This window comes from Ursus americanus, chromosome 2 (genome assembly GCF_024610735.1).
Source record: "Ursus americanus isolate L20-20 chromosome 2, mUrsAme1.1.p, whole genome shotgun sequence".
In the NCBI taxonomy this organism is placed as follows: Eukaryota; Metazoa; Chordata; class Mammalia; order Carnivora; family Ursidae; genus Ursus; species Ursus americanus.
Genome location: NC_142128.1, coordinates 100,321,482 through 100,345,469, shown reverse-complemented (window position 1 = coordinate 100,345,469; position 23,988 = coordinate 100,321,482). Strand labels below are relative to the sequence as shown.

General features: G+C 56.1%; 2 long non-coding RNA genes across 2 annotated transcripts; one reads left to right on the top strand and one right to left on the bottom strand.

Annotated features, from left to right (window-relative positions):
- Positions 1-229: 229 nt before the first annotated feature.
- LOC123791779 (uncharacterized) lies at positions 230-7,860 on the bottom strand. Its single transcript, XR_006779499.2, has 3 exons — positions 7,751-7,860; positions 7,007-7,136; positions 230-3,866 (listed from the first exon to the last, which is right to left on the bottom strand). It is a non-coding gene; the product is annotated as an uncharacterized LOC123791779 (long non-coding RNA).
- A 39-nt stretch (positions 7,861-7,899) lies between these two features.
- LOC148110694 (uncharacterized) lies at positions 7,900-10,856 on the top strand. Its single transcript, XR_015723218.1, has 2 exons — positions 7,900-8,061; positions 9,049-10,856. It is a non-coding gene; the product is annotated as an uncharacterized LOC148110694 (long non-coding RNA).
- The last annotated feature ends 13,132 nt before the right edge of the window (positions 10,857-23,988 follow it).

The following is a 23,988-nucleotide window of genomic DNA, read 5'->3' as shown; positions in this document are numbered from 1 at the left end:
AGGCGCGCCCTGCACCTCATCTCTCCTGACCTTACTTCCCACCAGCCCGTCCGGTTCCACCCCTGTCCCCGTCTCCTGTCCCCGCCAGGCTGCACTTCCCTTCAGCAGGTAAGCAGGCTCGAGGTTCATCCTAAGAGGAAGAAAGTTCGCGTCCCCTGAGCCCAGGCCTGTTCGCTCTTGCCCCATCTCCTTCCCACTGCACACTGCTCGGGAGGAAGTCGTGGCCCCTGTCTCAACACGGGGCTGGCTTCTGTCCCCACCGAACGAAGGTCACCAACAATCTGCTTAAGGCTAATGATCCCTTGGCGCCCTGGCTGCTTTACAATATTTGACCCTGTTTATTTATTTAGTTCCTACTTGAAAATTTTGCTCTGCTGACTTCCAGCGGCCTTCCTGGTTCCCTGCTGCTGCCCTGGGCGCTCTCCCGCCCCTTCCTGGGTCCCCGGTCCTCCCTCTGTCTCCTAGAGGCCGGTGTGCCTAGGGATCTGGCTGCAGGGAGGCTGGTTCCGGGGCTTCCTGTTTAGTAATCCAGGAAACGGGAGCCCCTGCGCGGCTTTCTTAGCTGCGGCCACGAGGTTCTGTGTGTAAAACCCCTTTGGCAATCAGCAAGTGGTAAACAGTGTTGGCAGTTTCGAGAATCGGGGAGGGAGGCTTCTGGTTTGGCCTCTGCACCCTGTGGATCGGCTGTTTGCAGGGATCCTCTGGAAACCTGTGAGCCAATTTGGACAAGTGGGTGGCCCTTTTTCTCAGCTTTCACCCTGTTCTCAAAGGGCTCTGACCCCAGAAGTGAGTGCTCCCTGCTGTGCGCTCTGGATGACCCACCTCCCCGCCTCCGGCCACCACCAGCTCCTGCCTTTACCGTCAGGCCGGCTTCAGCCCAGAGTGAGGAGCCGGTGGTGGCCCTGCAGGAAGTGTCAGCCCTCCAGAGCAGGAGATGGGGCGGACTGAGGCGTGGGGAAAGGCCGGCCCCTGCGCGGACCCCCCGGACCGTGCAGGAGGAGGCGGCTTTGTGCGCACACAGCACACATGTCCCAGTCCCAATATCTCATAGCTGGGGTGACTGAGGATGACACCGGGTCATCTTAGCCTGGCAGTGTCACTAGATGCTGTCCCTAGGAACAGGGATGTCCCCAAGCTGCCCGAATGGAATGTTAGGGTTCGGAAGCACTTTCGACCAGGGGCTCTACAGCATTCAGTAACAATTCACTGACCAAATAACCTTGAGCCCTACTTACCCTCCCAGTGTGGACGTTGGGGACACTGGGAAATTGATCCCTAAAAGGGCCCTGCCATCTGACAACTTGACAACCTTTTGGGCGGAGACAGACCCAAGTAAACAAGGAAAGGAAATACTGTCTGATAATGAAAGAGTGATGCGGAGTGCATACGATGACATGGTCTGCGGCGGGCCACTCATTCAGTGACGGGGGGAGGGGCGGTTGTCAGGAAGGGCCTCTCTGAGGGTTGCTTCCAGACCTGAAGTCAGCCCCCTGCAGGGCTGGGAGCAGAGCCTTCTGGGGTGGAAACCGCACATGCAAAGGCCCGGCGGTAGGAACAGAGCTTGTGCATGTGCAGAAAGATGGCCAGTGGAGCTCGGAGCTGGGGAGGGGAGTGGGGGATGAGGCTGGGGGGACAGCAGGGGCACAGCTGGGAGGGCTTCGCAGGCTGGGTGACATCGGCTGTCATGGTGAGAAGGTGTTCGCTCACAGTGCCATGACTGGTTCATGCTTGAGAAGATTGCTCCATCGGGAGTGGAGAGGTGGGACTGGAGGTGGGGGAACAGCTGCCGCGCACATGGAGTGGCGCTCCGGATGAACTGTGGACAGGACAGTGGCTGCCCTTGGTGGCAGTTTGCAGGGGTTGGTCGGGTTTGTCACCCCGAGGGACCCCCGCCTGGTGTGGTGGGGCCCTGAGCGGTATTACAAGTCCTCAGGGGTTCTCTGCTGGGGACCACGGAGGCCCTTGACACTGGGGCAGGCTGGGGGCCACAGGGAGACGTAGTCTCCTGCGGACACCGGGGGACAGGGGTGCTTGGCATGGAGACGTAAGGGTGGTACATGGCACCACCCAGACACCTGCTGGATTCTCCTGTGGAGTCCCACTGGCATCCGACCCAGTATGTCCCAAACCTCCCCAAATCTGCCCTCCCCCGAATCCCTGCGGTCGGTGAGTGGCAGCGTCTTCAGGTCTTCAGATTCTCACCTCATCCGTCCCCAAGCCGCAGTGATGCCCAGCCCACAGGTGTCTTCGCAGGACGCCCACGCTCCATCCCTGGCCCCTTCTCTGCAGCGCAGCCAGAGAGCTTTGCCAAAGCAGGTCTCCTCGTCCCTGCGTCCGTCCCTCCGCGGCTGAAAACCCTGTGGATCCCTGTGGGTTCCAGATCGACACCAAACCGTTAAAGCAGAGCCGGGTGCTGCGCTCGCCCACACCGGGCTCCACCTGCCTCCCTGCACCCCTTACTGCTCCCTACTGGTCGCTGCCGGGGGACCGGGGGACCGGGGACGTGGCCCTGAATTCATCAGTTACCCTTCAGGGCCCTTCTACTGGGTGCCTCTGCTCCCCCTCCACGGAGGCCCTGGAACCCCTGGGCCACCCTGTGCTCGCAAGGCCTCTCCCAGAGCCAGACATGGGAGCCCGCCTGGCTCTTGCTGGCCTCTGCCCTGGGGCTGGACCCTGGGGACAGGGCTGCCCTTCTCTTCGGGGCTCCTGCATCACTTGTCCCCGCGCCCCTTCCCAGGAAGGGAGGAGGCTGAAGCCAGTAAGAGGAGGGAGCAAATCAAGAAGACTTAGGCTCCAGGAAAGTCGGGCCAGGTTTGCCTGCACACCAGCCACACCAAGCAGGCTGAGGCCCCACAGAGCTGCTGTGGGCTGTGATCTGCTGAGGGGGAAGGGAAGGGGGAGGGGGCGGGAGAGCGGAGGTGGAGCCTCCAGCCCCTCCAGCCCGGCTGCCAGTAGTGTCCCAGCCTGCCCCTTGTCACCTGGTCCTATCCCTACCTCTGAGGCCTGGGGATCCTGCCGGGTGGCAGCCGGCTGCCAGGCTGGGGTGTGTGCACTCGAGTGGATCTGCTCAGGAAGTCTCTAGGGCCAGGGCTGGAGCCCGTGAGCAAGCTGGATGGAGTGGCCAGCCTTGCCGGCCGCACTCCTGCCTGGTGTGAGGGTGCAGGGGTGGGTACACCTGCAGGAGAGGCCAGGGTTCCCTGCAGCGGGAGGGGCGGGTACCCAGGTCCGCGGCAGAGGAAGAAGCAGAGAATGGCAGAGGAAGAAGCAGAGAACGAGAGCAGGTGGCCACTGTCCGCGAGCGGAAGCTACCGTCTGAAGTTCATTTCCAACTGGCAGAAGAGTGATGGCCAGTGCCCGGCGTTTCTGTGCCATCTGAGGTGCTAAGTGCCGTAAACATGCAATCATTGATATCACAGAGCCGTGTGCCCTAGAGAGGTCAAGTAATTACCCAGTGTAGACAGCGTGTATTTGGCAGAGCAGAGATCCAGATCCGCAAATGGCCAAGTCAGACTGCCTGCGGGCAAATCCCCGCTCCGCCCCTCGTCCGCCTGCGTAGACTTGCTCTGCACCTCTGCTTCCCTGTCCTGGCTTGTCCATCATCACAGAGCCCCCTCGGAAGTTGTTCTGAGGGGTGACGGGAACACACGAAGGTGCTCTGCGGGGGCCCTTGCAGACTCTGTTTCCACAACTGTGTGCTCCCTCGGCGCCTGTATCGGATGGTGGGTCTGGAAGTGGCTGGAAGGGAGCGGGCTGCATGGCCACTCTGGCCGAGCACCCCTGTCCGGCCCAGCACCCCTGTCCTGACAGACCGCGGCCTTCCTCCTGGAGCCAGATGATGACATGTGTGCCTTCTCCTGTCCTGGCACCTGTGAGGGCAATGAGTGTCGCTAGCTGCCCAGCGGCTGGGGCCGGGCTCCCGCACTCCTGGCGGGTCCCTGCACCTGCTGGCAGGGCCGCTGTTACTGACTTCGCCTTTCGTTTCAGGCGCCAGTATGGTTCCAGGGGCTTTTATTGCTAAAGCCTGTAAAAGCTTTAAAATTGATACTTTGTTCATATTTGGCATGAATTTCTATTTTTAAAATACTGCATTAAGATATCTATCCTGGGGGCGCCTGGGTGACTCAGTGGGTTAAGCATCTGCCTTCGGCTCAGGTCATGGTCTCAGGGTCCTGGGATCGAGCCCCACGTCGGGTTCCCTGTTCAGCGGGGAGTCTGCTTCTCCCTCTGACACTCCCCCCTGTTCTACATTCTTTCTGTGTGTGTCTTTCTCTCAAATAAATAAAAAAATCTTAAAAAAAACTATCTTACTGACTCTATTGGCAACCCCTTTGGCCGATTGAGTGTCCTCAGAATTTGGGCAGCTGGCTTCCCCCAGAGCTGGTGATCCGAGAGCGAGCAAGGACGAAGCTGCAGTGTTTCCTACAGGCTAGCGGTGTAAGACACTCCCTTACTTCTCCATCGCTTACACAAGTCGGCCCCGTTCAATGTGGAAGGGCCGACACAGAGACATGAATACCAGGACACAAGAATCATGGCGCCATCTTGGATGCTGGCTACCACACCAGGTCTCCCACCCAGAGGCTCAGTGGTTGGCAGAAGCCTCCACAGTCTGGAACCAAGAATCTGGTGCAGTCTTCCCCTGCTTCTTTAGCACGACTCTCCCTCAGACCCTGAGTGGTGCCAAACCAGGCCTGGGCTATGGGGCCCCACGTAGGCCCCACTCACCCGACCGTTCCCTGGTCTAGGGAGAAGTACCCGACCCAATCAGCCCTCCCCAGGGTTTCTTAATTTGGGTGGGAGTGAGTCAGTACTGCGTGATGGTAACTGTTTCCAGCTGGATGGGAGAAATGAGCCATGAGAGAGGGGAGAACTCATTCCAGGCCTCCCCTCCCTTTGACTGTGAGCCCCAGTGACATCCTCGCTCTGCCTGGTGCATTGTCAGGGTTTTAGAGCTGAACCACCCCTCTTCCTCCCAAGCACATTTGAGTTGGGTTTCTGTCACTTCCTCACCTTCTTCCCAGGTGGCCGTCTGTGGAAGATGGTGCTGGGGTGTTGTTACCTAGGGCACTTGTTGAAAATGTCAGGGCTCATCTCAGACCTACTGACTCAGTCTCAGGAATCTGCAATTTTAATATTGAAGTTTGGGTGCGCTTGTGCTCGGTGTCCTAACATAAGACAGCCGCTCCCCACCTTTGCTCTGCTCAGGCTTGTGGTTCACAGCGGCCAGTGCGGATGTGGACTTCAGCCATCCGGGATGTGAAGGACCCACGAAGGTGGGGGCTCATAGCGGTGGGCCAGAGCGGAGTTAGGAGCTGTGGGCATTCCTGGTTGGAGGGAGGACTTCTGGGGAGGTGGCTGGAAGGGGAGAAGCTGCTTCCAACTGTACATTCTCAGCGAGTGTTCTCAGCAGGCCATGTCAACTCATGGCCCCCTTCATCCCCAGGTAAAAGAGGAGGTTCGTCCAATGATTGCAAAGCTCCCTTCTAGCTCTGGAACTCAAACCAAGGACCATGGGAGCTGAGTGATTTCCTTTCCAGAAGACTCAGTCCTGAGGTTCCTCTGGGTTGCTCCCTGGCCGAGGGCTGATCCCTGCTCCCTGTTTGTTTGTTCACTCCTCCCCCGGGGCTGGGTTCCCTCCGGGAAGCAGGTGCCAAGGAACCTGGGCACTTCTGGGCTTAGCCCTGTTTCCACAGCAACCAGCCACCCAACCAGCAAGATAGGGGTTTCTCCTGGTTGAGACCCGGAGGAGCTTGACCCCCTCTGTGTCCGGCCACACTGCTGGACCAGACAGAATGGAGCACTGGGACACCCAGTAAATTGGGATTTGCAGACCCCAACCAGCCTTTCATTCAGGCCAGTACTGGAAGTTTGGGCCACAACCAGCAGCAAGTAGCACCCGGGAGCTGGTTAGAAATGCCGATGACTGGCCTCCACACTAGACCCACTGAGCTGGGGATTCCAGGCGTAGAGCCTCTGTGTTTTCTTAAGTCCCCGGGTGTGCCTTTTTTTTTTTTTTTTAAGATTTTATTTATTTATTTGAGAGAGCGAGCTTGAGCAGGGTGAGGGGCAGAGGGAGAGGGAGAAGCAGGCTCACTGCTCGATCCCAGGGACTCTGGGATCATGATCTGAGCTGAAGGCAGACGCTTAAATGACTGAGCCACCCGGGCGCCCCTCCCCAGGTGTTTCTGATGCACTCGGAAGTTGGGGGAACCAATGCTTCACCCCAGCAGGACTGGGGCTCTCCTAATGTTAGCACTGAAAGTCTGCAAACCTGAAGCCCAGGCAAATTGGGATGGTGGTTCATCCCCAGCTTTGGGCTTTGTGTTTCATTATCTGATGCTGTGAGACACCATCAAGCCCAGAAGGGAAGGACCTCAAACAATGTGCCTGTTAACAGATCTGCAGTTTGGGTTGGGATAGGTGGACTTCTCCACGGTGGTCAGGGATCCAGGGTGATGTCCCAGGGGCACTGGGAGCATGAGCACCGCGGAACATGGCTTCTAAAGTAGTCCCAGGGGCGCCTGGGTGGCTCAGTCGGGCGTTATCCCCGCATTCTGGGATCGAGCCCCACATCAGGCTCCTCCGCTGGGAACCTGCTTGTTCCTCTCCCACTCCCCCTGCTTGTGTTCCCTCTCTCGCTGGCTCTCTCTCTCTCTGTCAAATGGAAGGAAGGAAGGAAGGAAGGAAGGAAGGAAGGAAGGAAGGAAGGAAGGAAGGAAGGAAGGAAGGGAGGGAGGGAGGGAGGGAGGGAGGGAGGGAGGGAGGGAGGGAGGGAGGAAGGAAGAAAAAGAAAAGAGAAAGAAAGAAAGAAAGAAAGAAAGAAAGAAAGAAAGAAAGAAAGAAAGAAAGAAAGAAAGAAAGAAAAGAGAAAGAAAAAGGAAGAAAGAGAGAGAGAGAAAGAGAAAGAGAAAGAAAAGAGTCCCAGACTCCTCAGATCCCAGGGGAGGCAACGGAGCCCAGCCCCCACGCAGGGTGCGCATGTCGCCCTGGGGTGGAGGGTGCTCACCCAGGAGATGGTGCAGCCATCTTCGGGAGATCACTCGTCTGCAGCTTGTCCCTTGTCCGTCTTCCTCCTTCACAAAGCTCTTGGAGCACCTGCAGTGTGCCAGGAACCTGGGCTGGGGGCTCATGTTTCTCTGCAAATTCATTTAACAAAGTCAGGGCCAGAGCCCCTGTCCTGGGAGCCGGGGCAGCTTCTGGCGCTGGGGGAGGCCATGGCGCTGCTGTGGGCGGGCAGCCTGGGGAGGGGGCTCTGAACTTGGGGACAGAGAGCATGGGGATAGTTCCGGAACCCTGCGGCCTTCCTGGGCAGAGGGGATAAGGCCACACCCTCCCACCCCTGGACATGGACTGTGGGGGCTTCAGCGCACCTCCCTCATGTGACCGTTTGGGCACTGACCAGTAGAGCGGTCCCCAGAACATATAATGGGGTCCGTCAGTGTCTACTTCCTCTATCCTACGGCAGGCGCTGTCCTAGAGCCATTCCAAACCTCAACGTCCAGCAGGGAGACACCCCCCCCCCCTCCAGCCGTCGGGCCTGTATGTGTATGTCCACTGCAAGGGGGAGCGCAGGGCCCTCGCTGCAGTCGCCCCGCCCGCGCCCCTCCCCCCTCCCCCGTCCAGTGCTCCCTGAACTGCTGTGAATTAGAAGGCAGCGCCCCCGCCCCTGGGCTGCAGCCCTGCCACCTTCTGCGGACCCATCGTGGGCGCCCCGCTCCCTCCGCACAACCGCCCAGGGGTTTAGTGAGACCTCCAGAATTGGGAGAATGCCGGAGGGCTTCTAGGAACTCAGGATCTGCACCGGAAGCTCTCCCCGCAGCCACCGGCCTCATCTTACTGGCTTGGGCGCCATCTAGTGGCCTCGCCTGCGCAGAGCCGCCGCCTTGGCCGGGCGCAGAGGCTGCTGGGAAGACGGCGGAGCAGGGAGTGCTGGGCTCGCTTCTTGCTGCGTGGCCTCCTGGAGAGCACGCACTTGGGCATAAATAACCCAGATAGCAGCCCGAAAACTGGCAGAACAGACTCTCCGCAGCCGAACATAGACAAGAGGCCACAGCGAAGCAGGTAGGACAGGGGGAGAGGCGGGCCGCTGGAGGGAGGGCGGCGCGGAGGGAGAGCCGCACACCAGGGGAGCCCACCCCGGGAAGACAAATCCCCAGAGCATTCGGCTGGGAAATCCAGAGAGGCCGAATTTCCTGAGTTCTTAGAACCAGCGGGACTTAACACCTGGAGTTTTAAAAATTAGCAGCTTGGCTCTCGGAGAGCGGGCGGGTGAGAGGGAAGCCGAGTCCTTGCCCTAAAAGGACAGCAGGTAAAACAGCCCCTGAGATACTGGGTCGAACCCAGTCTGAAAACGCCTGGGGTATATGGGATGGTTGTTGATTCATCCACCTGTGTCCCGGAGAGGCAGAGGTTGGTGGGGACCCCTCCAGGGACAAAAGAGTTTGCAGGAGCCACTTCCCTCCCGTCCCCGCCACCCAGCCTAGATCCCCAGCTACCTGCCTGCGGAACCGGTGTGGAGACTCTGCACCTAACTACCTTGCACCACCTACCAACCACCCCCCTGCTTCTGTGGATCCACCTCTCCAGCCTGGCCTGCCTCAGTCCCCGTGTTGTAGGGCCCTTCCAGCAGGGAACCACCGGTGGGTCCACAGACCTTGCTAACCCTGACTCTCCATGCTTGAACCACCTAAACACCCCCCACCCTCCCTGTGCTTCTGTGGATCCATCCCTCTGGCCTGCCTCCGTCCTGGTGCTGCAGGGCCCCTCCAGCAGGGAACCACCAGCTGGAAAAGCTTGCTCACCCTGCCCCTCCCACCCCTGCACATGTTGCGGATCCACCCCCTCCAGTCGCTCTTGGCAAGATCCCATCAAAGCAGTATCACAAGCTGGGCAGTGTGCACGCAGCCCAGACGAGGGCCAGCACGGCTCCAGAGTGAGTCCTGCTCTGGGACAGGGGAAGATAACCGCACACACGCCAGTCTGACTGTGGCCCCAGCTGTGGGCTGGGGGCAGGCAGCTGGTCTGACTGAAGACCCCACCCACCCACAGAAGCTTCTCAGGGAACAACACAGGGCAAGTGCCCTCAGTTTGGTGCTGCTTCATCTCTGGCGAACACCTGGTCGGACTCAGCTCAAGCCCAAGGCAGCCCCGGACCGGCCCACGACACCACAGGCACCAGACTCTGCCCACAACAGGCAGAGAGCCCTCGCAGGCCGGACGGAAGGCGAACGCAGCTCCACAACAACGGTAGGACACCCCTGTAGTAACACACACCGGAGACACCCCTGAAACCATTTTCTGGTGAAGAGGAGACATTGCACCGCGGGACCTCTTCTTCACAGAGCCACTCCTTGCAAGTGCAGGAGACGTAGCGGACTCACCTACCACGTAGAAACAGACACAGCAACAGACAGAATGAGGAGACAGAGGAATACGCCCCAAATGAAAGAGCAGAACAAAATCAGAGCAAGAGACCTAAACAAAATGGAGATAAGTAATATGTCTGAGAGAGAATTTAATGCTCGTAAAGATACTCGCTAGACTGGAGAAGAGAGTGCAGGACCTCCACGAGACCCTCACCAAGAGATAAGAGATGTAAGAAAGAACCAATTAAAGCTATTGGACTCACTAAATGGAAATAAAAATTAACTGCCTGGAATAAATAGCAAACGAGGAAGTAGAAGAACGGATCAGCCATCTGGAGGACAGAGTAACAGGAAGGAATCAAGCTGAGCAGATGAGAGGGGAAGAAAATACACAAAATGAGAATAGACCCAGGAAACTCAGCGACACTGTCCAGCATAACAGTCGCATGATAGGGATCCCAGAAGGAGAAGAGCAAGGGGCGGGGGGGGCAGAAGATTTGTCTGAAGAAATAGCTGAAAACTTCCTGAATCTGGGGAAGGAAAGAAATCCAGATCCACAAGGCACAGAGAGCCCCCAACAAAACCGACCCAAAGAGGTCTGCAGCAAGACACAAAGTAAATAAGACGGCCAAAAGTAGTGATAAAGAGAGAATTTTAAAAGCAGCAAAAGAAAGGAAAGCAGTGACCTACCAGGGAAACCCCATATGGCTGTCAGTGGGTTTTTCAGCAGAAACTCTGCAGGCCAGAAGAGAGCGGCATGATAAATTCCAACTGCCAAAAGGAAATAATCTACAGCCAAGAATACTCTATCCAGCAAGGCTTTCATTTAGAATAGAAGGAGAGAGAGAATTTCCCAGAAAAACAAAAGTTAAAAGCAAAACCAGCCACATCCCTGTCACACACGATGCCATCAGCCTTGGGTCCCAAATTCACAGTCCAGCCGCCCTCCTGCCAGAGTCAGCCTGCACAGCCGGCCACCTGCTCGACGCCAGGTCAACACACCTTCACCGCAGATTGCCAGGGACTCGAACTGGCTCCCTCCCCCTCAAATCCCAGCCCCTGTGCTCCAGTTTGTGCACGAAAGTGGGCATAATTATAACAGCAGAATGAAGCAGCCTGAACAGTGACACTCTTTATGTGAACTATATAATGGATAAAAGGAGTGTGCTAGGCTGAGAACATCTCCAACCAGCACACCAAAGAACAATACATTCAGCATGATTCTGGTTGGTAAAAGAAACAAACCCAGTTGAAAAAACACAAGATGAAATCAGAGAGGGAGACAAACCATAACTCTTAAGCATAGGAAACAGTGTTGCTGGGTGGGGGGGGAGGATGGGGTAACTGGGTGATGGGCATTAAGGAGCGCACTTGATGGAATGAGCACAGGGCATTATATGCAACTGATGAACCATTGACCTCTACCTCCGAAACTAATAATACACTATATGTTAATTAGTTGAATTTAAATAAAAAAAAGGAAACCCCAAATTGGCCTTTACTTACACAGAAGTTTGAAAATGGATGGGGGGAGGGGCTGGTCAGGACACTTGCCTCTGGGGAGGCAGGGGTGGGGGAAGGGGGAAGGAGGCCTTTCCTTTTACACACCCTTCCTGTGTATGTTTTTAAGTTTCTAAGACGCAAGGTAAATCAAGCAAACAAAACGGGTTGCCAGCATCGGAGTCCCTGCCAGTGCTCCAGATGCTTCAAGGAGGGGCAGCCCCAACCTTCTGACTCAACCTCTTCCTGGGCTACCAGGCCCCCAGTGACTTGCTCCTGCTCCCCCAGGATCCCCTCAGCCCTCTGCAGCTTCTTCCCTCATACCTGGCTGCCTGTCACGCTAGCCCCTTCCCATGGCATCACGCCTGGGCGGTGGGGGGGGGGGGCTTTCAGAAGCCTCTGTAGTCTTGCTGCACCTGTTGAAGACCCTCCGAGGCCCTAAGCGTCAAATACGTGGGGGGCTGTCCAGCATCCTATTTGGGAGCGATCCCCATTGCATGAGTCGCCATGGGTGGCAGGGTCTTTCTTCCCCCTTCGGAAACTGAAGGGCTCCCAGCTATCCGTTCTCCCTCTGTGGCCAGCTGGGCTGCAGAGCCCAGACCCAGGCTTGGCAGGGAGAGCTCTTCCAGGAGCAAGTAAGGCAGAGATGCAGAGACATCAGCCTGCCTCTACTGTAGTGCTCCCACTTCCCATCCACAGCTCCTCAGTCCCCCCGCTAACTCTTCTGCTAGAGGTCACCAGGGCTGGCTCTGATTGCTAGCCACCTCCCTGTGGGGCCCAGGCACCTTTCAAGGGGTTCCTGTCAAGTACCACAGATGAGGGTGTGAGGGACACTTGATCAGGGCAACCACCTGCAGTCCAGGTAGCAGGGCCGCTGGCAGAGCCGAAAGTTATCAGGACCCAGGTGTTGAGAGTCGGGATGTGACATTCTGAAGGCAGTTTCCACAACCACAGGAGACAGTGCTGCTGGGTTTTCAAAGTAGTTGAGGACATAAGGCTTGGTGTGCTCCCATTGGGAGCCTCCCCTGGACAGGCAGATCACCGTGACCACCAGTGAGCACAGCTCGGGCAGGAGCTGCAAAGAGAGGAGCCTTCCTGGGCAGACACGGGCTGGTGATGTGATGTTCGCAGGCATGCAGTAAACTGCCATTTTTACTATCTGTAAGCTCTACCACCCGTTTCACCCATTCTTCGACCTGTCCTGAGGGGCCCTTTCTGCGCTCTGGGACTCTCGGGCAGCCCTCAGACGCTCCTCCAGGTGGTTCCTCCTCGCCCGGGAAAGTCCCCGGGCACCTGCCAGGCTCAGGACCCATCCTCCACCCTCGTCCTTCCAGTCCTCTGTGCTCCGCCACCTCCTCCCTACCCACCCCCTCCACCACGCGCAGGTCCCAGAGAGCGCAGACGGCGGCCCTGGTGGCTCCGGCTGCCCCCTGCGGCGCCTTCGAGCCGCTGGTCTGCGTGCCCCGCCCGCCTCTCTATCCTCGGGAACCCCCTGCCCCGCGACGCCGCCTCCTGTACGTGCAAGCCGCTGTCCCTGTCCTCGGGATCCCCCCTGCGGCGCCGCCTCCTGCGCGTGGGCCGCCCCTGCGGCGCTGCTCCCGCTGGCGGGAAGGCCAGGCCGGGCGCCGCTGCCGGGCAGCTCGCGGGGGCGGGGCGCAGTACCGAGCGGCGGCGGCCGCAGCAAACCGCTCTCGGTTCCGGTTTCACCGGCCGCGCTCGGCGCCTGTGGCCGCGCTCCGCAAATGCCGACGATTTTTAAACCGCGGAGGGGATTTCTCCAGCATCCTGTCTCCCCACGGCGCGGGCGGGGGCGCGGGCTGACGTCGTACTGACAGCGTTCCCAGCGGAGCAGACCGCTGGCGGCGGCGGACAAAGGGGTGCGGGCGGGGCCTCGGAGCCTGGTGGGCGGGGCCTCGGGCGGTGGGCTGGCGCCCCGCCCCGTCCGGTGGGCCGGGAGCGGACCCGCGCCGCCACAACAATAGCCGGCGTTTCCGCTCGCCGCCGCTCCTGGGCTCGCTCCTCCGCACGGGCTGGGGCGCGGGGGCGCTTCGCTCGCGTTTTACAGACCCGGGAGGCACTATCGATGTCATCGATTTTACAGAAATTTGGTTTCAGCGCAAACGTGCTTTTAGAAGGGAAACGCGACCGCGAGGCCCGGACGCCTTCGCGCGGGGTCCCCGGCCGCTGTCGCCCCCGCCCGGCTGCAGACCGGGGGAGCTCCGGGCTGCCGGCTTCCGCGCGAGGCGGCCACCGGAGGGCGCCCGGACGCCGTGGCCTTGGTTCTCCGAGGACTCCCGTCTGGGACCCAGGCCCGGGAGGCGGTGCCCCGAGGCCCCCGACCGGCCTGGCCGGCCACCCCTGGGGCCAAGCGCAGGCCCCGTCCCAGGCCCGAACCTCCAGGCTACCCGTGGGGGAACCCAGCTGGGTGGCTGTGTAACCTCAGGGCAGGTTCTGGCCCTCCCTGTGCCAGGGTCTCCTGCCTGTCTCTGTAACCAGGGCGAACGGAGGCTCCCCCGGACCCCACCCTGGAGTAGGCATAGACCAAGTGGTACGAACTGCCTTGTTAACTCATTTTCTTTTTTTTTTTTTAAGATTTTATTTATTTATTTGACAGAGATAGAGACAGCCAGCGAGAGAGGGAACACAAGCAGGGGGAGTGGGAGAGGAAGAAGCAGGCTCATAGCAGAGGAGCCTGATGTGGGGCTCGATCCCGTACCGCCGGGATCACGCCCTGAGCCGAAGGCAGGCGCTTAACCGCTGTGCCACCCAGGCGCCCCTGTTAACTCATTTTCAAATCAAGTCATTTGAGGTCCTCTAAGGCCCAGAAACACCCACCCCAAGGCCGTCTGCGTTTTCAGGACAAGCATGGGAAGTCATGAGCAGACCTTCCTTTAAGTACACCGGGTAAAGGGAAATCTGGCCCACCCAGGAGACAAGCTTCCTTGGTAAAAATAGACACAGGGCTGTTAGGGAGGAAAATTTTTTATTTGCCCTGCAGTTTCTTCTGGCGGGTCTAAGAATCACGTTGACGAGATAGACTAACAGCAACAAATCATTTAATTTCGTGCCTACTGGAACCCCACATACAGAGAGGTTCAACGACAGGAAGGTAAACTGAGGCACACGTGCCATCTTTAGCTGAGGAATGGATAGGGGCCTGGGGCCTCCAAGGGAGGACGGCAATCCACAGGGCATGTTCGGTAATGAGAGGTCTGCCCTGCCACACAGACGGGTCACTCGGATAAAATCAACCTCTAGTAATAATTCTGATTCTGGGAAGGACCCACAGTTTACATCCTTCTAGGTCGTCAGGGGAGGGGCAGAAGTTTCTCCAGAGTCTGCTGCATCCTGTTGCCCTCGCCCCAGAGAGTCCACATGCCAGGGTGGCACATTGTGGGGAGACTTGCTCTGATCCCCTTCGGGACCAAGGGCAGATATGGGATTGTGGGGAGCCGGCTCGGGCTCACCAGTATGCCTTAAACAGCTGCGAAGGACTCCGTTTCCTCCTCCTCCCTCTACAGCAGGGAGTCAGGATTCTGCCTCACTCAGCTTGGGGATACTAAAGCTGGGCCCTTTCCTGCCTCGGTTTCCCTCCTACACCCCCACTTCCCAACACATTCTTTGGCTGCTCCGCATGACTCAGCTGGAAGAAACCTGGAGACCGTGGAGGGAGCAGCCTCACAGGCCAGGCAGTCCATGTGTGCTGTCCAGGGCCTCCAACCCTGCCTGGAGTGGGTGTTTCTGGGTGGGGACTCTGGCCTGGGGACACCCACCCATTCCCTCCTCCCCTCCACCCCCCCCCCAACACACATACTGCATTCCTGAACTTGCTGGGCTTTCTTTGGGCTCACGCGGGTAGAGATGGCATCTAGGTCTCCAGGAGCCCATGTGAAGCTTGGACCCTCTGGCAAGGACAGACTGAACCCCTGGGCATGGTAGGGGCTGGCCACACAAGCCTTGCCCTTCCCTGGGCCATGCAGTGCTGGGCAGGCCCCCACCCAGGGGTGGATAGCACCTGCTCCTTCAGTGCTTTTCAAGTCCCTGAACTTGGTGAATTTTTCATTAAGTCCCAACAGCCGGCCTTACCCAGAGCTCACTGCCTTGGTGGGTGGGTGGGGGGGGAGCCAGTTAAGCTGGGCTTTGGCAGGGCCCTCTCCGCTCCCTCCCCAGCAGCTTTTGGCGTCCTTTGCTGGTGAAACCCGGTCCTGCCCTGGCCAGAGGGTAAAGGCCGGAGACTGAGAAGCCTGTGGGAGGGTCATGGCCCTGGGGCCTAGGGTGGGAACCACCCAACCCCTGCAGCCTGGCTTGGGCCATTCGGGAGAGAGGGGCTCCGTGCTCCGTGCAGAAGGCACCTCATGCCACAGATTTGCTTCATTGCACCCTATCTGTTCTTCATTTCTTTGTTCTGCCCACAGTTCCTGACACTTAATTTGAATGAGGCTCTCCCGTGGAGCCGGGGAGGCGGGGAAAGGTAAAGACCTATTTGTGTAGGATTCTCGGAGAGTGCTTCTTCCTTCCTGATACTGGGACAAAGGACTCTGACTTCATTACTCACCAGCTGTGTGACGTGGGGCAGGTGGCTCAGCCTCTCTGAGACTCCGTTTCCTCATCTGTAAGGTGAGCCCAGGGGTGCCTTGCCCAGAAACCTCCCCTGTGAGCCTCAGCCAGAAGGTGGGACGGGTCCCAGTGGAACTTCCTCTGGCCTCCGCAGAAAGTTAGCCTGAGGCTCTGGGAGCCCTCCCTGTGGTCCGGGGTCATCCAGCAGTGCCCTGCCTGTGTGCCTGGTGATCCACGGACTAAATATCAAGAGCCAAGGAGGACCCGGGTCTGGGACGGGGACGGATGTCCCATGACTAGAGAAAGAGCTCCTGCAGCCCACCTGAGTCAGGAGGCCCCCCTCCCTGCCTGGCGCTGCCTCCCAGCGCCCTTTCCCCAGGGACCTCACCCGCTCCCCCCAGGGCCTGCTCTGGAAGGTACCACAGGGCCCCCCACGGGTCTCCCTGCAGCCAGCCATCAGCCAGGAGAATTTGTTATGCTTCATCCCTGCCCGTCCTGTCTTCCCATAAAAATACCGCCAACCGGGGCGCCTGGGTGTTGTTAAGGGTCTGCCTTTGGCTCAGGTCATGATCCCAGCATTCTGGGTTCGAGCCCCGCATCGGGCTCCCTGCTCAGCCAGAAGCCTGCTTCTTCCTCTCCCACTCCCCCTGCTTGTGTTCCCTCTCTCGCTGCCTCTCTGTCAAATAAATAAATAAAATCTTTAAAAATAAATAATAAAAGCTTTAAAAAAATACCGCCAACCCCAGGAAAAGGCCCTTTCACCCCTCCTCCTGCCCACCACAGCAGCCCGCTCAGCAGCCACGTGCCTGCTCCCCCTTCCTCCCTCATCTGTCCTCCCTTCCTGCAGGCGGTGGGCAGCAGCCCTAAGGTCGAGGTGTGACAGATATGACAGATGCCAAGAGCCCCCCCACCTTCCCTGGTTACCCTGATGAACGCAGACAGAGGCCGCCAGAGGCCGGGAGCGTCTCTCGGGGCCGACACCCTCGAGATGTGTGGTTCGGCTCCCCCACATTCATCACTGTTACCCTGCATGGCCTCTCTGTTAGTGTTGGCTTCTCTAGCGAACCTTCCAGCTGACCGCCTCTCAGGAAGCCACGTTCCCCTCGGATCAGCTGAGCAGGGAGAGTTCCCCCAACTTCCGACCTCCTTCCCCAGAGCTCAAGGCCCCCCTGTCACCCAGAGTACCTCCGGCGTTTGCCCCCCGCCTGCTGGCAAGAGAGGACCCCTCCCGCAGGGACAGGCTTCGTCCTCACAAGCTACACGGTGGCAGGAGTCAGAGACCCCGGGGCCAGAGATTTCCCAATCCTCCAGGTCCCTGACCAGCCTGAGTGCAGGGTGAGCGGGAGATGAGGCTTCCCAGCTGCCACAGCCCCAAAAGGGAGGAGCTTCTGATTACAGAGGAGAAGCCCCCCCCCCCCAGGCCGCTCGCACCTGCCCCAGCGGCTGGTAGCATCCTGACTACAAACAACCTCACAGGAGACCCAGAGCCCAAGGGGTATTGTTTTTAAGCCAGCGAGTCTTAGGGTGATTTACTTTCTAGCAGTAGATAACCAATATGACCCCCTAAAAAGCTGAGTGTCCCTGGGCAGTTCCTTGAGTTTCTTGAGCCTCAGTTTCCCCTCTATAAAATGGAGATCACAGGTGTCGCTCGCAGAGTTATGGAAAGGATTAGAAATAACGAGGCAGGGGCGCCTGGGTGGCACAGCGGTTGAGCGTCTGCCTCTGGCTCAGGGCGTGATCCCGGCGTTAGGGGATCGAGCCCCACGTCAGGCTCCTCCGCTATGAGCCTGCTTCTTCCTCTCCCACTCCCCCTGCTTGTGTTCCCTCTCTCGCTGGCTGTCTCTATCTGTGTCAAATAAATAAAATCTTTAAAAAAAAAAAAAAAAAAAAAAAAGAAATAACGAGGCAGCAGGCCCCTCCCTCTTCGTGGCTCAGTGTTAATCAGATAACATCGATGGTGCCTCGTTTGCCCTTGCCTTCCGCAAACGCGTCCTGGGTCCTTCATGGACAAGGCATCAAGCTGTCCTGTGGTCAAGGCAGGCCGGCCCCTCCATCCTGGGGGCAGGGGCACGTTCGCCATGCGGCCAGGAGCTGAAGCCTGTCAGCGGGCACACACAGCTGGGTCCGCCACAGGCCGGGCTGGGGCCTGGGAGGGGAGGGGAGGGGAGGGGAGGGGAGGGGAGGGGAGGGGAGGGGGTTGGTCCCTCCATACCTTTTTGTTCCTTTTCAATTTTGAGGTGTGTGACTGTGCCATCCAGCCGACAAGTAAATAAGTTGAATACTTACAAAACCAAAAACTAAATGAATCACAACAGAGTGACATACGGTTCAAAAGGATAAAAAGAAGGTAGTAGCCCAAACTGGAGTCGTTTATGCTGAGCGCCAAGGCACCAGACCGCGACTTACCTCCAGGACGGTTTCAGCTCTCCCAGAGATGGGATCTTAAACCAGTCATTTGGGAATCTCCTAATCAGCACTAATGAGGTCGTCACCTGATAGACCCTGTCACCCCCTAAAGGAAAGTGACTTTTCCACAATCAACCCACTGTTTGGCACGGAATAACTTTCCTGCTCCCGCTTCCTTCTGCCTGTAAAAGTCTGTTTTTGCACAGCTCCTTGGAGCGCCTTTCTTTCTTTCTTTTTCTTTTTCTTTTTTTTAAGATTTTATTTATTTGACAGAGAGAGCGAGGGAGCAGAAGCAGGGGGGACTGCAGGCAGAGGGAGAAGCAGACTCCCCACTGAGCAGGGAGCCCGACGAGGGACTCGATCCCAGGACCCCAGGATCCTGACCTGAGCCGAAGGCAAACACATTAACCCAGGCGCCCCTCGGAGCTCCTTTCTATCTGCTAGATGGGATGCCGCCCGATCCAAAACAATTTTGCCCAAATACACTCTTAATTTTTACAATGTCTCACGTCATCTTTGAACGATACAAATCTCAGAAACTACGCCTGTGGGGTGCCCAGCTTCATTAGGGCACCCGGGGTACCGTCCTGGGGCTAACTGTTCACCTGGCTCCCTTGCCCACCTTGAGAAGCCCAGAGCTTCTCGTCCCTGAGAAACTTGTCTTTCTGGTTTCTTTCCCCAAGGTCTGTGCCCGTCAGAAGGCTGTTGAACTGGCTCAAGAGCGTTAATCATTCTTCTGTGACAGCAGGAGGACCCCGGCTTCGCCCTCAGTACCTTAGGCGTGGACTCAGGCCGCAGGCTGTGTGTGAGGCTCGAACACGCAGGTGTCATTCTTGGCGATGGCAATAAGAAACCGAACACGGGTCACTGACGACCTTGCACTCCGGCCACCGGAGAAGAGCGGAAGGAGGGATAGGGCCCTTCTCATTGGGAGGGTCGTCCTCATCACATCCGGAGGGGCCTGGAAGATGGCATGCATGTGCAGGAGAGCCCAGCGGGGCCCCAGCTTTCCACGCACGCCCTGCACGCATGCCCAGGAGATACAAAGGCCTGGCGGGAAGGAAGAGCTGGGTCAGACGTGTAGAACTGCCCGAGCTTTGCGTGCATTCCCCTGATCGACACACAGTCCCATCAGGAGAGGGTGGAAGCCTTTGGGGACGGCCTCTGCCCAATTGCTGGCTCACAGGGACCTCTGGAAAGGTCAGTTACTTATGTATGTATGTATGTATGTATGTATTTATGAGAGAGTTCAAGTGCAAGTGGGGAGGAGCAAAGGGGAAAGAAAAAGGGGAAATAATCTGAAGCAGAGTCTGCACTGAGCGGGGAGCCCTACTCGGGGCTCGATCTCATGATCTCATGACTGGGAGATCACGGCCTGAGCCGAAACCAAGAGTCGGTTGCTTAATCGACACAGCCAGCAAGGCGCCCCTAGAAAGGTCTTAAAAGTCAAAACAAGAAGACAAAACCGAGCAGATAGCAGCAGCTTCACACCGTGGAGACACTCCACAGGATTCGTCCAAGCCTAGGAACACACACAATCCAACAACAAGTGTGGCCGGGGAGGGACCGGGACCCGGACCCAGTATGACGTGTTAGCGGGACGTCCTCTCGTGGGGCGCCCGGGTGGCTCAGTTGGTGAAGCGTCCAACTCTCGGTTTCCGCTCAAGTCATGATCTCAGGGTCATGGGATCGAGCCCCTAGTCAGGCCCCATGCTTAGCACGGAGTCTGCTAGTTCCTCTCCCCCTCTGCACGCACGCACTGTCTTTCTCTCTTTCAGATAAATAAGTAAATAAGTAAGATCTTTTTAAAAAAATGTCCATTTGTAAAAAAAAAAAAAAAAGCATTAGGAGACATGCAAAAAAAACCCAGGGCACCGGGCTGGCTCAGCCAGTCAAGCACTAGTCAAGCATGCAACTCTTTTTTTTTTTTTTAAAGATTTTATTTATTTATTTATTTATTTATTTATTTATTTATTTGACAGAGATAGAGACAGCCAGCGAGAGAGGGAACACAGGCAGGGGGAGTGGGAGAGGAAGAAGCAGGCTCATAGCGGAGGAGCCTGATGTGGGGCTCGATCCTGTAACGCCGGGATCACGCCCTGAGCCGAAGGCAGACGCTCAACCGCTGTGCCACCCAGGCGCCCCAAGCATGCAACTCTTGATCTCAGAGTTGTGAGTTTGAGCCCTATGTTGGGTGTAGAGATTACTTTACAAAAATTAAAATTAAAAATATTTGAAAAGAATTATGAGCTGTGCAAAGAAATAGGCAAGTATTGACGTGGGAAACAAAGGCAGAAGAGACCCACTGACAGATGCTGCTGAGGCCAGGCAGTGTTACAGGGGCTCCGTGCTTCCCCAAATTTTGCAATCTGAGTTATTTCAAGTGGGTTAAAAGGTATTCCAAGGAAGAGTCCTTGGGAACTGAAGAAAGAGCCTACTGAGGCCATGTTCCCAGAAAAGTAAAGAAGGTCCCTTACCAAATGCCCCCAGCTCCTGGGTGGCCTCCCATGCAAGATATGTCAGAGGTTCCATGAGTCAAAAGCAACTGGAAGCGTGCCTCAAACAAAAAAATTGCTATTAATCAAAATCCTGCCTTCCCATGAAGGCTTTCCTGCTGTAAAAGGCCCTAGAGGGATGCTAGCTTCCCTCCCCTTCCCCATCACATCCTCGGCTACCGATGTGTGCCTGTGAATGGACTGAAATACCGTGCCATGCCGTCCTGTGTCCTGCCATTTTTAACCCATGGAAAACACTAGAAAAATTTTACAAGGGAAAATTACTGAATTTTGTAGTTTAAATAGTTTGTAGAGGACACTGACGGAAAGCAGTCAAGATAGAAATCCATCACAGTCTAAGACATTCAACACCTGTGGTCCTTACAGCCAACTTCCCTAGGAAACGGTCTCCGGTTGGGTTTTAATTCCATTGGGTACTGGTTTCGGCCGGCTCCAAGGGGAGGTCCCTTGGCCAGAAGTGGCTAGACCAGGGATGTGGAGGGGATCACATTAGATCAATAAGGAGGAAACCTCACACAGGAGTCTTAAGACTGGCAGCCGTTCTGGTGACTTAGGTGGCTGTCCCGTGCCCAGACAGATAATTTTGTATAAGGACAGGAACAAAGAGAGGACATCAAGTTTCGGGGTCTTACTACCATTCCGGCCAGGGTACTAACTTTCAGCCAAAAGGCAGGTTTTCTCCTCCCTGTAGAGTAGCCCGACAGCCAAGAAAGAATTCTTGAGATGTCTTTGGTGCAAAAAGGTGATTTTATTAAGAAATGGGGACAGGACCTGTGGGCAGAAAGAGCTGCACTGGGGTCATGAGGAGCGGCCCATTATATACTTTCAAGTTGGGAGGGGGTTAAGGATAGCGTCAGCCCCTAAGGAATTCGGGAAGCAAGATTTCCAGGACCTTGAGGGGGCTAGTTATTGTTGGGAAAACGTCATTCTTTACCATCTAATAAAACCTGAGTCATGAGACCCTTCAGATGTGTATCGGTGGGCCGTGTGCTTGGGGGATGATTGCCAACACGTATCTCGGGGGGGGGGGTTAGAGATAAAGGAAGTCTCCAAAAGAATTTTTTTTTTTTTTTTTTTTTTTTAAAGATTTTTTTTTTTTTATTTATTTATTCGACAGAGATAGAGACAGCCAGTGAGAGAGGGAACACAAGCAGGGGGAGTGGGAGAGAAAGAAGCAGGCTCATAGCAGAAGAGCCTGATGTGGGGCTCGATCCCATAACGCCGGGATCACGCCCTGAGCCGAAGGCAGACGCTTAACCGCTGTGCCACCCAGGCGCCCCTCCAAAAGAATTTTTATCTGTTAAAATAGACTTACACGATGGCGGGGGCGGGGTGGGGGGCAGCAGTTGGGCTAGGATGGCCTTTTGCCCTTAGCAAAGTGTCAACATCGAGGCAGGTCAGCCCCTAGAGGAATGTCACTCTGCCTGTTTCAAGGACTTGTCAATGGGCTGTAGGTAGTAAGGAAATTTAATCATTTTTCTTCTGCCTTGGTTTCCGACATCATTATGACCCACATTCTGAAAAAAAAAGGAGTGAACAGAAACTCACTGAGAGGCCCAGATGTTGGACTTTGTCTTTCTTTCCCTCCCTTTCCCTGTGCCAATTTCCAGGGAAGAGGCCCTGATCCTGCCAAGGTCCACCCCTGAACCTATCAACCTTGGGGAAGGGGGAGGGGGGAGGGGGAGGGGGGCAGAAAAAATGTATAAGGATATACCGGGTAGAAACTCCCTCCTTGGCCCCATATGGATGAGGCTCAGTCCCCAGAAAAATAGAAAGGCCGTTGATTCCAGTTCAGGTTGTGAGGTTGTGTTTAAAAAAAAAAAAAAAGAGACATTTTAAGAATCTACTGGAGAGGGGTGCCTGGGTGGCTCAGTCGTTAAGCGTCTGCCTTCAGCTCAGGGCGTGATCCCGGCGTTCTGGGATCGAGCCCCACATTAGGCTCCTCTGCTATGAGCCTGCTTCTTCCTCTCCCACTCCCCCTGCTTGTGTTCCCTCTCTCACTGGCTGTCTCTATCTCTGTCGAATAAATAAAAATAAAAAAAATCTAAAAAAAAAAAAAAAAAGAATCTACTGGAGAAAAATTGTTTGGACTGGCCCAGCGCCAAACAGGAAGTGGTTAGGAGTGCTCCACCAGGAGCCAGGGGCAGGACTTACGTAGAGAAAGTGCAGAGCAAAGAAAGGAAATCATTTACTTGGCTATAGCTTAAGCCTAGCTGGCTTTGTGATCGTCGCTCTGGCTTTGATTTCATGACCTTGAGCCATGTACAGACTTGGATTTTGGCCACCACGGCATTAGAACCACATCAGTGTAGTGGCCTCCTTGTTTGACTAATTGAACAGTGGATACCCCAAAGGTGTCTGCCCCCTTTGCTTCTGATGGGGAGCAAAATACGTGACCTCAAAATATGCGAACTTGGTATGTCAATTATTTTGAGCTGAAGGCAATTAAAACCCAGCAGACTCAAGAAAAACTTTTACCTCTCTCTTAACTACCTGAAATTTTTTAGATAGGGGGCCTGGCCCAGAAAGAGAGCTGTTACCAGAGATAACTTTTTATCTGAAAGACCCACCTGTATGAGGGCAAAACCCAATTACCGAGCACCCGCTCTCTTGCCCCGTGAATCACCCTCCTCCCCTCTGGTGCACAGCCCCCACCCCTTCCTTTGCTCTGGAATGCGTGGAAGCCTCAACCGACCCTGTCCATAAGTAATTAAATTTGTTTTCTCCTGTTAATCTAGCTTGTATCAGCCCGCCAAAGAGCCCAGGAGGAGAGAGGGAAAAAATTTCCTCCCCTACACTTCCTTTCTGAAAAGGTCAGCAGTGATGCCCCAGGAGCCCAAAGACACTCGATTGCTCTGCTCCCTCAGAGGAGGGAATTCTGCTAGCCATTTCCTAAGAAGGTGCTTTGCAGGGACACCTGGGTGGCTCTGTGGGTGAAGCATCTGCCTTCGGCTCAGGTCATGATCCCAGAGTCCTGGGATGGAGCCCCGCATCAGACTCCCTGCTCAGTGGGAGTCTGCTTCTCCCTCTGCCCCTGCCCCTGCTCTCTCTCTCTCAAATAAATAAATAAAATCTTAAAAAGAAAGGGGGAAAAAAAGAGGTGCTTTGCAAACATTCATTCCCTCCTGGAGAGCTAGAAGGGGGGCATTGGGAATAGGGCCCATCACCCCCAGCTCTTTTTAGTTATCCTGTCTCAGAAGTGACGCCATCATTCCATTTAATATAAATTGCACTCAAAGAAATGGCTGTTGGATCCTCTTTCTTCTCTTCCTTCTATTCCCTCCGGCTGTTCTCACTGATGATCAAGTTTGGGCTGTGTTTCCCTGGGACTGGGGTGGGAACCTTGAGAACACTCAGGGTGGGCCCTGTGTGAAATGCGCCTCCAAACTTGCAAGGGGAAGACAAAAGAACCAGGAACAAGAAAAATAAAAGGTATTGAAATAGGCTTAGCTACTTTGGGGTTTTCCTTTGTATTTATTTTTAGCAAGGATTGTGTGCCTAACTCTGCATTAAAATAGCTGATGCTACCAGTCATGCTTCCAGGCCCCTGCACACGGCAGCCTGGCAGGCTTTCTGCAGCCCGAAGTGAAGGCAGCTGGCAGGCCTGGCCCACCCAAGCTGGGGAGAGGGCATTTGTTCCACGG